Below are 12,181 nucleotides of genomic sequence, written 5' to 3'. Positions count from 1 at the left end.
AAGGAAGGACCAGCAGAGTTCAATAAAACAGACATGAACGTGCTGGGCACATGCATGCTTTCTACAGACATTCAGAGAGCCTCTGCTGTTGGCCAGACACTGGACTGAAGTTAATATGATCTGTTTTGCACCTCAAGGAGGTTTATAGTCTAATGACCATCACTAAAGGAGGGCTTCACCCCAACCCAGGTTGTTGGCAAGCCCCAGAGGGGATGATGTAAACTGGAGAGGGCCGCCCACACAGAATGATGAAAAGGCTGGAAAGGCTAAGAGAGGAGATAGGAATCCATCCTGAAGGGCCTGGGTTGCCCTGGAAGTTTAGACTTTATCCTTAGGGCCACGAAGGAGTCTTAAGCATGGAAATGAAGTGATCGGATTAGCATATTAGAGAGATCTTTCTGACTGGCATCATGGAGAACTGCCAGAAGGGTCAAGACTCTTGGCAAGAAGGACCATTTACGAGCTCTGCAGGTGTCCGGTATACTGAACTAAGAAGGCTGTTAGGGTGTAGTCAGTAACAAGTTTTATTGAGCACCTACTATGCATCAAGAGAAGAGAAACAAACAGATGATGAACATCTGAAGTAGTAGCAAAGGATATGATGTTTAAATGGTGGAGAAGGGAAAAAGGAATCCAAGAAACCCCAGGTGTTTGACAGCGGTTTGCATCCTTAAATGAAAGGGTGGAAATGGTATTGTGGGTCTCAATGATGAGTAGTCCAAGTACTCTGTTCTGTTTGCTGAAGGGAAAAGCTGGGGACAGGAGGCAGGGAAGGGAGAGAATAAAGACACAGAGAATATACATTTGAGAGATGGGCCTTCAGGGAGCCCCTCCCAGTACACATCCCCTGCAGCCTTTCCTGTGACAATGATGAGGTTTGGGGGAAAGCTCCTTGCAGCACCTAATTTAACCACCCCAGTCTCTTCCTCTGGAATGGTGAAGGCCTGTTTTCCCACATTTATACTTCACTTTCTGTTCTACATTCACCACTTTGATTCATCTGCTATGAGAACATGCCCAAGATGATGGAAAGGTCTGACTGGTCTAGAATGAAAAGAAGTGAAGAGAAGATGGACAATACAAACTCACCTCTGTTTATGCCAAGTCAATATTTACAAGTTTCTTGCAACTGCTGGTGAAAAATAAGTGAATTGGGATTTTATTGTTGTGTAGTCGCCATGTCCAGCTCTTAGCAACCCCAGGGATTGCAGCACACCAGCCTTCCCTGTCCCTTCACCATTTCCTGGAGTTTGCTCAAACTCCTGTCCATTGAATCAGTGATGCCATCCAACCATCTCATCCTCTGTCTCCCTCTTCTGCCTTCAGTCTTTCCCAGCATCAGGGTGTTTCCCAATCAATCAGTTCTTTGCATCAGGTGGCCAAAGTATTGGAGCTTCTGCATCAGTCCTTCCAGACTATTCAGGGTTGATCTCCTTTAGGATTGACTGGTTTGGTCTCTGCTGTCCAAGGGACAGTCAAGAGTCTTCTCCAGCACCACAGTTCAAAAGCATCAATTCTTTGGTGCTCTGCCCTCTTTATGGTCCAGCTCTAACATCCGTACATGGCTACTGGAAAGACCATACATAGCCTTGACTAGACAGACGTTTGTCGGGAAAGTGATGTCTGCTTTTTAACACACTGTCTAGGTTTGTCATAGCTTCCTGCCAAGAAGCAATCGTCTTCTGATTTCATGGCTGCAGTCAGCATCCACACTGATTTTAGAACCCAAGGAGAGGAAATGTGTCACTGCTTCCACCTTTTCCCTTTTATTTGCCATGAAATGATGGGACCAGATGCCATGATCTTAATTCTTTTAATGTTGAGTTTTAAGCTGGCTTAAACTTCACCCCTTCACTCTCCCTCACCCTCATCAAGAGGCTCTTTAGTTCCTCTTTGCTTTCTGCCATTAGAGTGGCATCATCTGCATATCTGAGTTTGTTGAAATTTCTCCAGGAAATCTTGATTCCGGTTTGTAGTTCATCCAGCCCAGCATTTTGCATAATGTGCTCTGTGTATAAGTTAAATATACAGGTAGACTGACAATAAACAGCCTTATCATACTCCTTTCTCAATCCTGAACCAATCAGTTGTTCGATACAGGGTTCTAATTGTTGCTTCTTGACCCACATACAAGTTTCTCAGGAGACAGGTAAGATGGTCTGGTATTCCCACCTCTTAAAGAGATTTCCACAGTTTGCTTTGATCCACACAGTCAAAGGCTTTAGCATAGTCAATGAAACAGAGGTAGATGTTTTACTGGAATTCTCTTGCTTTCTCTATGATCCAGTGGATGTTGGCAATTTGATCTATGGTTCCTCTGCCTTTTCTAAATCCAGCTTGAACGCCTGGAAGTTCTTGATTCACATAATGCTGAAGCCTAGCTTGGAGGATTTTGAATATAACCTTATTATAAGCGATCTCTAGTCTAACCTTACATGGGAGATAAGTGCAATTGTCTGGTGTTTCAAGCATTCTTTAATACTACCCTTCCTGGGAATTGGGATGAGGACTGACCTTTTCAATCCTGTGGCCACTGCTGGGTTTTCCAAATTTGCTGACATGTTGAGTGCAACACTTTAATATCATCATCTTTTAGGGTTTGAAATAGCTCTGCTGGAATTCCATCACCTCCACTAGCTTTATTGACAGGAATGCTTCCTAATGCCCCCTTGACTTCACACTCCTGAATGTCTGGCTCTGAGTGAGAGACTACAGCACCATGGTTATCCGTCATTAAGATCTTTTTTGTACTAGTTCTTCTGTGTATTCTTGCCATCTCTTCTTGATCTCTTATATTAGGTCTTTACCATCTCTGTTTTTTATTGTGCCCGTCTTTAGATGAAATGTTCCTTTGATATTTCCAATTTCCTTGAAGAGATCTCTCGTCTTACCCTTTCTGTTGTTTTCCTTGGAATTCCTAGTAATAAATGCTGCTTTTAAATAAGAAAGCAAATCATAGACACTTTAAGCAAAGAACACAATGAGCTACATGCTGTACAGCCACAAACAGCACACAGGAGGCTGGGCAGAGCAGGGGTGAGTAGTATATACGAGGAATACCCCACTCCGCCCAGAGGAGCACTCACAGCACTGCCTGACTGCTTCCATACTATCCCCAACAAACACAGCTTGCATCAGAACCCCCAAGGACTAGACCCACCCAGGCCACCTCGACAGGTTTAAAAGGTCTCCTTTTTATTGAGCCTAAATAGATTTCCTTGCTGTTTCCAACTTTCCCTAAGACCCAGACAGAAAAAACAATTTTTCACCAATGTGACAGCACTTCAGATACTTGAGGGCTTTGCAGGAGTGGTAGAGAATCCACCTGCCAATCCACCATCACCTGCAGGAGATATGGGTCTGATTCTCGGGTCAGAAAGATCCCGAGAGAAAGAAATGTCAACTCACTCCAGTATCTTTGTGCTATGGACAGAGGAGCCTGGCAGGCTACAGGTCATAGGTTTGCAAAGAGTCAGACATGACTGAGCAACTGAGCACACACACATCTTTGAAGGCATCTCTTATGCCCTCAAGTGTTCTCTTTCCCAAAGTTTAAATAGTATATTTTCCAGTCTCCACACTTGAATGTACCAAAGAGGACTGAGCATAAAACTCCAACGTCTGTGATCTGACCAGGTCAACATGGAGGAACTTGACTCATTGTTATGCAGCCTAAAACTCAACTGGGTGGGTGGTTAGGTTTTGATGAACCTTGTCTCATTATTGAATCATGGAGCTGAAAGTTGGCTAAAATCCTGGTTTTTGGTTTTTTGGTTTTTTACATTTTCTGCTGCTAGCCAAGTCTTTCCTGATTTGTATGTGTGTGGAATTGAATCTGGGGAAGCATGTGCAGAATCTTAATTTATCAGAATACTTATCATCCCTAAACACTCTGAAAGTAATAAATTCCAGAAGGAATATGTGGACTTTAGTCAAATTCATAACAAGGTTACTTTTTTGAAGGGCAGAGCGCTGCTGGAGCACATCAGAGGTGAGCAGAAAGCAGGAACAAGCTCCATCAAAGAGAGCGCACAGGCTCTAGAAGATCTAGTAGGCTTTCATCAGTCATGTTTGTTTGTTTGTTTGTTTTAATTTATTTATTTTTATTTGAAGGCTAATTGTTTTACAGTATTGCATTTGTTTCTGCCATATATCAACGTGAATTAGCCATAGGTAATATGGACATATTACATAGACAAACGTCCCCTCCCTCTTGAACCTCCTTTCCACTTCCCACCGCATCCCACCCCTCTAGCTTGTCACAGAGCACCAGTTGTACTTCCCTGAGTCATACAGCAATCCCACTGGCCATCTATTTTACATATGGTAGTGTATATTTTACATAGGGTAGTGTACATGTTTCCATGCCACTGTCTCCATCTGTCCCACCCTCTCCTTCCTCCCCCTCCACACCCTCCGTGTCCATACGTCTCTCCTTTATGTCTGCATCTCCACTGCTGCCTTAAATAGGTTCTTTAGTACCGTCTTTCTAGATTCCATACGTCAGTTCAGTCGCTCAGTCATGTCCAACTCTTCACAACTTCATGGACTGCAGCATGCCAGGCTTCCCTGACCTTCACCAACTCCTGGAGCTTGCTCAAGTTCATGTCCATTGAGTCAGTGACGCCATCCAACCGTCTCATCCTCTGTCTTCCCCTTCTCCTCCTGCCTTCAATCTTTCCCAGCATCAGGGTCTTTTCCAATGAGTCAGTTCTTCGCATCAGGTGGCCAAAGTATTGGAGTTTCAGCATCAACATCAGTCTTTACAATGAATACTCAGGACTGATTTCCTTCAGGATTGACTTGTTTGATCTCCTTGCAGTCCAAGGGACTCTCAAGAGTCTTCTCTTCTTCGTTCAGTCTTCTGAATGTTGAGTTTTAAGCCAGCTTTTCCACTTTCCTCTTTCACTTTCATCAAGAGGCTCTTTAGTTCTTCTTCACTTTCTGCCATAAGGGTGGTATCACCTGCATATCTGAGGTTATTGATATTTCTCCCAGCAATCTTGATCCCAGCTTGTACTTCATCCACCCCAACATTTCACATGATGTACTCTGCATATAAATTAAATAAGCAGAGTGACAATATACAGCCTTAATGTGCTCCTTTCCTGATTTGGAACCAGTCTGTTGTTCCATGCCCAGTTCTAATGGTTGGTTCTTGAACTGCATACAGATTTCTCAGGAGGCAGGTAAAGTGGTCTGGTTTTCCCATGTCTTAAAGAGTTTTCCACAGTTTGTTGTGATCCACACAGTCAAAGGCTTTGGCATGGACAGTAAAGCAGAAGTAGATGTTTTTCTGGAACCCTCTTGCTTTTTCTGTGATCCAGCAGATGTTGGCAATTTTACCTCTGGTTCCTCTGCCTTTTCTAAAACCAGCTTGAACATCTGGAAGGTTACAGTTCACATACTGTTGAAGCCTGGCTTGGAAAATTTTGAGCATTACTTTGCTAGTGTCTGAGATGAGTGCAATTGTGCAGTAGTTTGAGCACTCTTTGGCAATGCCTTTCTTTGGGATTGGAATGCAAATGTATTATGTCTAATAAAGCCCATGATAAAAACCCCAGGTGGACATAAATGAAAAATCTATAGACTCTGCGGACCAAGGACAGTTATGGAGAGATTGTCCGAATGATGGTACAGCAAAAATGTCAGGACCTGGCATTTGGCTTAAGATCAGGTTGACCCATAAAATTAACCATCAGAGTATGTGTGTATATTTAGATTATAATACATATAATATCAGCCAAATAAAACCCTTTCTTCTTACTGAATACCACTATGTACAAACTCTCCAGTATGTATCTCCAGTAAACCATTGGAATCAGTATTGCTATTAGACCATATTTCTCTTGCCAAGAGCTCTGGCATCAAATAAATGTATAGGATTTAAAGAAAATAGTGGATCAACCCTTTGCACAGTCCTCCCTAAGCAAACCCTCATGAAACTTCATGTCAAGCAACCAAATGGACGTTTAGGCAAACTCTGGAAAACCTGTTTGCTAGAAACCAGTTCATATCTAACCATAAGTCTCTTGTTTCCTTGTCTATTTCTTATTTTATGACATAAGTGAATGAAGAGAGAATGCTTCTGAACCAGATTTTCACTGCTTTTCATTTCTTCTTGCCTCAAAGTTATATCCTTGATTCTTCCAAATCAGCAAACGTTGGCATGCCCTTCAGGTCCATTCAGGGCACTTGTATGCTGATGGACATCATTCTGGAATTCTGTCACTTTGAGATATCTGTCATGGGGGTGGGATCCACCGGCAAAGGAGCTCCTGAGAGGATGCTGAGTCTAGATTTGTACTTTTCCTGTTGAGATGCTGGTAGAATGTGCACTGACATATCCACACATGACATATCAAGGCCAACAGATGGGGAAACTGGGAACAGTGACGGACTATTTTCTTGGGACCCAAATCACTGTGGACAGTCACTGCAGCCATGAAATTAAAAGCTGATCGCTCCTTTCCTGAAGAGAAGCTATGACAAACCTGGACAGCGTATTAAAAGGCAGGGACATTACTTTGCCGACAAAGGTCCGTATAGTCAAAGCCATGATTTTTCCAGTAGTCATGTACAGATGTGAGAGTTGGACAATAAAGAAGGCTAAGTGCTGAAGAACTGATGCTTTTAAACTGTGGTGTCGGAGAAGACTCTTGAGAGTCCCTTGAACAGCAAGGAGATCAAACCAGTCAATCCTAAAGGAAATCAGTCCTGAATATTCATTGGAAGGACTGATGCTGAAGCTGAAGCTCCAATACTTTGGCCACCTGATGCAAAGAGCCGACTCACTGAAGAAGAGCCGACTCTGAAAAAGACCATGATGCTGGGAAAGACTAAGGGCAGGAGAAGGGGGCAACAAAAGATGAGATGGTTGGATGGCATCACCAAGTCAACGGACATGAGTTTGAGCAAACTCCAGGAGATGCTCAGGGAAGCCTGGCATGCTGCAGTTTATGGGGTCACAAAGAGTCAGACACAACTGAGAGACTAAACAACAACAACATCCAGTCAGCATTTGAATATGCAGGTCTGCAGCTTGAGCAGGAAACAAAGCTGAAGATGGACTTACAGAAACTATCCACACAAAGACAACAGTTGAAAATGCAAGAAAACACCCCATCATAAAAAAAGTACAAATTTTTTTTTAATTTTATTTTTAAACTTTACAATATTGTATTAGTTTTGCCAAATATAGAAATGAATCCGCCACAGGTATACCCGCGTTCCCCATCCTGAACCCTCCTCCCTCCTCCCTCCCCTACCCTCCCTCTGGGTCGTCCCAGTGCACCAGCCCCAAGCATCCAGTACCGTGCATCAAACCTGGACTGGCGACTCGCTTCATACATGATATTATACATGTTTCAATGCTATTCTCCCAAATCTCCCCACCCTCTCCCTCTCCCACAGAGTTCATAAGACTGATCTATACATTGGTGTCTCTTTTGCAGTCTCGTACACAGGGTTATTGTTACCATCTTTCTAAATTCCATATATATGCGTTAGTATACTGTATTGGTGTTTTTCTTTCTGGCTTACTTCACTTTATATAATAGGTTCCAGTTTCATCCATCTCATTAGAACTGATAGAAGAGGTAAGATTTCTTAGGGAGAAGTATACGTATTTGCTATTCCATATGATCAGAGGACCAGCAGTCTCGGGGACAGCCAGGAACTGTCTAGAAATGTAGTCTAACCACACTCCAGACTTCGTGAGTTAGAATTTGTATCTTAATGCCAATAACATGATATTCACATGTATGCTCACCTTGGAGGAGTCCTGGAATTCACCCAGGAGAGGGCCAAGGGCAGGAGTTGAGGAACCATGTGCATTTATGAAGCTGATGGACACGAGACTTGAAAGAGACGAGGAGGAATCAGAAACTGAAAACATCAAGAGAAAAGTCATTGTCTAAGGGCAGATGATAGAACGCCAGTCTAAACAAATTGCACCAGGGTAACAAGATGATAGGAGGACACATTTTTTAAATTAATTTTATTGGAGTGCAGTTGCTTTCCAATGCTGTGCTAGTTTCTACTGTACAGCAAAGTGAACCAGTTATACATGCACATATATCCTCTTTTTTTTTTGGATTTCCTTACCATCTAGGTCACCCAGAGCACTGAGTAGAGTTCAGAGCTGTACAGCCTGTCCTCATTAGTTATCTATTTTATACATAGTATCAATAGTGTATATATGTCAGTCCCAACTATGAGGATAAATTTAACCAATGCCTTTTAGTTTTTAGTGTCTTTTGTCTGTAGCAACTCCAGATTTTCTAGAGAATACTAACAGTATCCTCTTTGCTCTTCTGGCCTCCATGCTCAGTTAGTTAGTGTTAGTCATTCAGTCATGTCTGACTTTGCAACCCCATGGATGGTAGCCCACCAGGCTCTTCTGTCCATAGGATTCTCCAGGCAAAAATGCATGTTCAGAAGGGATGAAAATATCACCAAGTATCCAAATATCTGAGCCCTTCTTACCTCTTAAGATGGCAAGTTGCTTTTTGTGTGCTGGTGAATTAGGGTGCTGCTGCTGCTTCTCCTGCTGCTGCTAAGTCGCTTCAGTTGTGTCCGACTCTGTGCGACCCCACAGACACCAGCCCACCAGGCTCCCCCGTTCCTGGGATTCTCCAGGCAAGAACATTGGAGTGGGTTGCCATTTCCTTCTCCAATGCATGAAAGTGAAAAGTGAAAGTGAAAGTGAAGTCGCTCAGTCGTGTCCGACTCCTATCGACCCCATGGACTGAAGTCTACCAGGCTCCTTCGTCCATGGGATTTTCCAGGCAAGAGTACTGCACTGGGGTGCCATCGCCTTCTCTGGTGAATTACGGTAGGTGAAGTGAATTTTGAGATGGGAATAAACTGCCCTACAAATAATCTTGGTGATTTAAACCTAACAGGCCAACCTAGATGTCCATTGACAGATGAATGGATAAAGAAGATGTGGTACATACACACAATGGAATAATACTCAGCCATAAACAAGAATGAATTTGAGTCAGTTGTAGTGAGGTGGATGAACCTAGAACCTGTTATACAGAGTGATGGTAAGACAAAGAATTTTTGTCGGAAAGACAAAAATGTTGTATGTTAGACATATCTATGGAATCTGGAAAAGTGGTACTGCTGAGCCTACGTGCAGGGAAGGACTGGAGACGCAGGTGTGGAGAATGGGCTTGTGGACACAGCGAGGTGGGGAGGGGGATGAATGGAGAGTAGCACTGACCACTATCATGCGTAAAATCACATGTAAAACAGCCACTGGGAAGTTGCTAAATAACACGGGGAGCTCCGCCTGGTACTCTGTGAGGACTGATTTACACTGTTGTATGGCAGAAACCAACACACTGGGTGGTTTTGCACGCAATTTTCCTCCACTTAAAAAATAAAAATTAAAAAGCTGAGATGCTTGACATTTTAAGATACATGGTATGCTGACAAGTATTTGTAAAAGATTAAGAAATTGTTTTAAAAATACCTTCAAAATAATGATGTATTTCATACATTAAAAAAAAACCTTATTTGAACTCCCAAGTTACTGCATCCCTTAAAGTATTTTTTAATCATTAAAAAAATGAATAAATAAAGCTAGCAGGACAACAAAAGGCAATAGACTTGACTGGGGCTGAGAAGTGAGGGTTGAATAGGGAGGAATAACCAACACCTGGAGGAAAACAGGATCGGCCAAGATGGAGAGGACGTGAGGGCTGTGGGCTCTAGGGACATCCGCACAGGCTTCCGCAGGGCAGGGGATGCGCCAGAGTGAGCGTGGCTGAAGCAGGAGGCTCGTGTGGCTCACGTGGAGGTGGGGAGAGCAGAGCTGTGAGTTCAGTCTGCTGCCTTCCAGGGCTTCTCCCCCAGGGCAGGCTAAGGACCAGGCCCCTCACCTCTTCTCTTCAACTATATAGCTCCGGGGCTCCTTGTGCTATCCAGCGGAGGGGAAGGAAAATACCAAAAACTGACCAATATAGCATATAATTATGAAAAAGAACAAATCTGATATTTATTTAACTTTTAGTGTTGTGAAGAAATTCATGCTATTTCATGTCATTTACCCTCTATGCCACCAGGGGCTTCCCAGGTGGCGCTAGTGGTAAAGAAGTGAAGTGAAGTGAAGTGGCTCAGTCGTGTCCGACTCTTTGTGACCCCACGGACTGTAGCCTACCAGGTTCCTCTGTCCATGGGATTTTACAGGCAAGAATACTGGAGTGGATTGCCATTTTCTTCTCTAGGGGAACTTCCCGACCCAGGGATTGAACCCGGGTCTCCCGCATTGTAGGCAGATGCTTTACCATCTGAGCCACAAGGGAAGCCCTTAGTGGTAAAGAACCTGCCTGCAAATACAGGACACCTAAGAGATAACAGGGACGATCCTTGGGTCAGGAAGATCCCCTGAGGAAGGAAATGGCAACCCACTCCAGTGTTCTTGCCTGGAGAATCCCATGGACAGAGGAGCCTGGTGGGCTACAGTCTATAGGGTCACACAGAGTTGGACAAGACTGAAGTGACTTAGCACACACTATTGCCACCAGAATTGCCTTTTTTTTTTTTTTTCTGATAGACTTTATTGGAAGCAGTTTCTCAGAGGTTAATAGTCATTAACTCCTAACACCTAGGATGAGGACCCCGTCTCCCCACTCAGTGTGGTTGGACAGACCCTCCTCTGGCTAAACTTTACCATTCCCAAATCCTCACTGCAGGGTGTCCTTGGCTATCAGGCTGTCCATTGTGCTTAAAGAGTGACCCTGCAGGAAGAGGGCCCTCTGTCTCCAAGTCTCCAATCCTCATACCTGCCTTCCTGGCTGTAGATAAAGAAGTTTACCTAACATACTTCCTTTCTTCTCACCCCATCAATTAGGTTCATATGCTAATAGCATCCTTTACTTCCAATCACAGAAGTTATAATTAGATAGTGGTTTGTCTGATTATGTGATATCTATCTCCTATACATCATTCGGGCTTCTCTGGTGGCTCAGCAGTAAAGAATCTGCCTGCAAGGCAGGAGACGCAAGAGACTAGGGTTTGATCCCTGGGTCAGGAAGATCCCCTGGAAAAGGAAATGGCAACCCCCTCCATTATTCTTGCCTGGGACATCCCATGGACAGAGGAACCTGATGGGCTAGAGTCCATGGGGTCATAGAGAGTCTGACACAACTAAGCACACACACAGACCACTTAATGTCTATCTTACTATCCTGTAAGCACCACAAGGGCAGGGACCACGACCAGCACCAATCACAGTCACTGCCATTTGATATGCAGTCAGTATTAAAGAAATAGAGGAAAACAATAGAACGGGAAAGACTAGAGATGTCTTCAAGAAAATTAGAGATATCAAGGGAACATTTCATGCAAAGATGGGCATGATAAAGGACAGAAATGGTATGGACCTAACAGAAGCAGAAGATATTAAGAAGACGTGGCAACAATACACAGAAGAACTATATAAAAAAGATCTTAATGACCCAGACAACCATGATGTGTGATCACTCACCTACAGCCAGACATCCTGGAGTGCAAAATTAAGTAGGCCTTAGGAAGCATCACTATGAACAAAGCTAGTGGAGGTGATGGAATTCTAGCTGAGCTATTTCAAATCCTAAAAGATGATGCTGTGAAAGTGCTGCACTCAATATGCCAGCAACTTTGGAAAACTCAGCAGTGGCCACAGGACTGGAAAAGGTCAGTTTTCATTCCAATCCTAAAGAAAGGCAATGCCAAAGAATGTTCAAACTACTGCACAATTTCACTCATTTCACAAGCTAGCAAAATAATGCTGAAAATTCTCCAAGCTAGGTTTCAACAGTACGTGAACCGTGAACTTCCAGATGTTCAAGCTGGATTTAGAAAAGACAGAGGAACCAGAGGTCAAATTGCCAACATCTTTTTCATCTCATAGAAAAAGTGAGAGAATTCCAGAAGAACACCTACTTCTGCTTCATTGACTGTGCTAAAGCCTTTTACTGTGTTGATCACAACAAACTGTGGAAAACTCTTAAAGAGATGGAAATACCAGACCACCTTATCTTATCTCCTGAGAAATCTGTATGCAGGTCAAGAAGCAACAGTTAGAACTGGATGTGGAACAACAGACTGGTTCCAAATCGGGAAAAGAGTACATCAAGGCTGTATATTGTCACCCTGCTTATTTAACTTATATGCAGAATACATCATG

Source organism: Bos javanicus, chromosome 5 (assembly GCF_032452875.1).
Source record: "Bos javanicus breed banteng chromosome 5, ARS-OSU_banteng_1.0, whole genome shotgun sequence".
Taxonomy (NCBI): domain Eukaryota; kingdom Metazoa; phylum Chordata; class Mammalia; order Artiodactyla; family Bovidae; genus Bos; species Bos javanicus.
The sequence above is the reverse complement of the archived record's forward strand: the minus strand, read 5'-3'. Positions refer to the sequence as shown.